This window comes from Oncorhynchus tshawytscha, unplaced genomic scaffold (assembly GCF_018296145.1).
Source record: "Oncorhynchus tshawytscha isolate Ot180627B unplaced genomic scaffold, Otsh_v2.0 Un_contig_9445_pilon_pilon, whole genome shotgun sequence".
In the NCBI taxonomy this organism is placed as follows: domain Eukaryota; kingdom Metazoa; phylum Chordata; class Actinopteri; order Salmoniformes; family Salmonidae; genus Oncorhynchus; species Oncorhynchus tshawytscha.
The window spans coordinates 68961-73083 of record NW_024609329.1 but is presented as its reverse complement, the minus strand read 5'-3'; positions in this window follow the sequence as shown (position 1 = coordinate 73083).

The window sequence follows — 4123 nt, the reverse complement described above, 5'->3', positions numbered from 1 at the left end:
TGTTGTTGGGGTACGACCCACACCATTCTGTTGTTGGGGTACGACCCACACCATTCTGTTGTTGGGGTACGACCCACACCATTCTGTTGTTGGGGTACGACCCACACCATTCTGTTGTTGGGGTACGACCATACCATTCTGTTGTTGGGGTACGACAATACCATTCTGTTGTTGGGGTACGACAATACCATTCTGTTGTTGGGGTACGCCCACACCATTCTGTTGTTGGGGTACGACCCACACCAATCTGTTGTTGGGGTACGACCCACACCAATCTGTTGTTGGGGTACGACCCACACCAATCTGTTGTTGGGGTACGCCCCACACCATTCTGTTGTTGGGGTACGACCCACACCAATCTGTTGTTGGGGTACGCCCCACACCATTCTGTTGTTGGGGTACGACCCACACTATTCTGTTGTTGGGGTACGACCCACACTATTCTGTTGTTGGGGTACGCCCATACCATTCTGTTGTTGGGGTACACCCCACACTATTTTGTTGTTGGGGTATGACCCACACCATTCTGTTGTTGGGGTACGACCCACACCATTCTGTTGTTGGGGCACGACCCACACCATTCTGTTGTTGGGGTACGACCCCCACCATTCTGTTGTTGGGGTACGACCCACACCATTCTGTTGTTGGGGTACGACCCATACCATTCTGTTGTTGGGGTACGACCCACACCATTCTGTTGTTGGGGTACGACCCACACTATTCTGTTGTTGGGGTACGACCCACACCATTCTGTTGTTGGGGTACGCCCACACCATTCTGTTGTTGGGGTACGACCATACCATTCTGTTGTTGGGGTACGCCCACACCATTCTGTTGTTGGGGTACGACCCACACCATTCTGTTGTTGGGGTACGACCCACACCATTCTGTTGTTGGGGTACGACAATACCATTCTGTTGTTGGGGTACGACAACACCATTCTGTTGTTGGGGTACGCCCACACCATTCTGTTGTTGGGGTACGACCCACACCATTCTGTTGTTGGGGTACGCCCACACCATTCTGTTGTTGGGGTACGACCCACACTATTCTGTTGTTGGGGTACGACCCACACTATTCTGTTGTTGGGGTACGCCCACACTATTCTGTTGTTGGGGTACGACAATACCATTCTGTTGTTGGGGTACGACCCACACCATTCTGTTGTTGGGGTACGACCCACACCATTCTGTTGTTGGGGTACGCCCACACCATTCTGTTGTTGGGGTACGACCCACACTATTCTGTTGTTGGGGTACGACCCACACTATTCTGTTGTTGGGGTACGACCCACACCATTCTGTTGTTGGGGTACGACAATACCATTCTGTTGTTGGGGTACGCCCACACCATTCTGTTGTTGGGGTACGACCCACACCATTCTGTTGTTGGGGTACGCCCCACACCATTCTGTTGTTGGGGTACGACCCACACTATTCTGTTGGGGTACGACCCACACCATTCTGTTGTTGGGATACGCCCACACCATTCTGTTGTTTGGTGTACGACCCACACTATTCTGTTGGGGTACGACCCACACCATTCTGTTGTTGGGATACGCCCACACCATTCTGTTGTTGGGGTACGACCCACACTATTCTGTTGGGGTACGACCCACACCATTCTGTTGTTGGGGTACGACCCACACCATTCTGTTGTTGGGGTACGACCCACACCATTCTGTTGTTGGGGTACGACAATACCATTCTGTTGTTGGGGTACGCCCACACCATTCTGTTGTTGGGGTACGACCCACACTATTCTGTTGTTGGGGTACGCCCCACACTATTCTGTTGTTGGGGTACGCCCACACCATTCTGTTGTTGGGGTACGCCCCACACTATTCTGTTGGGGTATGACCCACACCATTCTGTTGTTGGGGTACGACCCACACCATTCTGTTGTTGGGGTACGACCCACACCATTCTGTTGTTGGGGTACGACCCACACCATTCTGTTGTTGGGGTACGACCCACACCATTCTGTTGTTGGGGTACGCCCCACACCATTCTGTTGTTGGGGTACGCCCACACCATTCTGTTGTTGGGGTACGACCCACACTATTCTGTTGGGGTATACCCACACCATTCTGTTGTTGGGGTACGCCCCACACTATTCTGTTGTTGGGGTACGCCCCACACTATTCTGTTGTTGGGGTACGACCCACACCATTCTGTTGTTGGGGTACGACCCACACTATTCTGTTGTTGGGGTACGACCCACACCATTCTGTTGTTGGGGTACGACCCACACCATTCTGTTGTTGGGGTACGCCCATACTATTCTGTTGTTGGGGTACGCCCACACTATTCTGTTGTTGGGGTACGGCCCACACTATTCTGTTGTTGGGGTACGGCCCACACTATTCTGTTGTTGGGGTACGGACCACACTATTCTGTTGTTGGGGTACGCCCCACACTATTCTGTTGTTGGGGTACGCCCACACTATTCTGTTGTTGGGGTACGACCCACACTATTCTGTTGTTGGGGTACGACCCACACTATTCTGTTGTTGGGGTACGACCCACACTATTCTGTTGTTGGGGTACGCCCACACCATTCCAACACAGAAAAGATGCTTTTAACATATTTATTTAAAAAAAGATTGGAAGGACAGTATTTATCAGTAATTATAAGTAATTATAAGTCATATTTCATAGAAATCTGGAAACACTGGGAACTTACTTTAATTAAGTTCCAGGCAGTTACAGGGCCTCTCGAGTGGCGTATCGGTCTAAGGCATCGCAGTGCGAGCTGTGCGCCTAGAGATCCTGGTTCTAGTCCAGGTTCTGTCTCAGTGGTAGCTGTGTCAATAGAGATCCTGGTTCTAGTCCAGGCTCTGTCTCAGTGGTAGCTGTGTCACTAGAGATCCTGGTTCTCGTCCAGGTTCTGTCTCAGTGCTTGCTGTGTCACTAAAGATCCTGGTTCTAGTCCAGGCTCGCATTCGTCCACGACCGGGAGAACAATGAGGTGGTGCACAGCATCGTCCGGGTTAGGGGAGGGTTTGGCCCAGCATCGTCCGGGTTAGGGGAGGGTTTGGCCGGCAGGGATGTTGTTGTCCCATCGTGAACTAGCGACTCCTGTGGCGGGCCGGACACAATGCACGCTGACACGGTCGCCAGGTGTTAACTGGCACGGTCGCCAGCACATTGGTGCGGCTGGCTTCCGGGTTAAGCGGGCATTGTGTCAAGAAGCAGTACGGCTTGGCTGGGTTGTGTTTTGGAGGACGCACGGCTCTCGACCTTTGCCTCTCCCGAGTCTGTACTGGAGTTGCAGCGATGGGACAAGACTGTAACTACCAATTGGATACAACGAAATTGTGGAGAATTTTCTTATTTTTTTAAACAGAATAAAATAAAATCTATATTTTTTAAAGCCAACAAAGGGCAAAGCCCTAATTCTCACTCAGAACTCTCCCAGCTGAAAATGTTTTCCATTGTGTTTTGAGTACCTGCCCCTCCCTCCCACAGAAGCATCATAGCTGTAGCCCCTCCCCCTCATAAGCATCATAGCTGTAGCCCCTCCCTTCAAAAGCATCATAGCTGTAGCCCCTCCCCACCAGAGGCATAAACTACTGTACTGACGTTTTCAAGTTTGATTCAGAAGATAGAGATTTTTAATTAGAGAAGAAGGGATTCACTTTTTCAATGATACTATAGTTATCACGTTTCACATCGGATGTATTAACTACAGAAAGGTAAGATGTGTTTTTAATGCTGGTGTCACTCTGAACACACACTGAAGTTCAACGTTCCTCCATAGAAGCCTCCTCCTCCGTAGGTATAATTCTGTGGGTCTAATTCAGATAATGATACGCTACAACAAGATGCACAGCTCTTCAAGACTAGCCTGCTCCTCCCTCTCTCGCTCTCTCTGCCCACAAAATGTATGTGGCTTCTTGCGCTCTACACTTGTCTGTCCAACACGCATGTAAATAACTAGCTTGCCCACTCCCATAGCAAGCTGCTCTGTCCACACTGATTGTTGCGGAATGAAAGGAGTTCTGGTTCTAGAATTTTGGTTCCAACCCCTGGGGTGTATTCATTACGAAACGGGGAGGGACTTATCAGAATTTGTCCAATAGAAAACGGGGATGGACTTATCAGAATTTGTCCAATAGAAA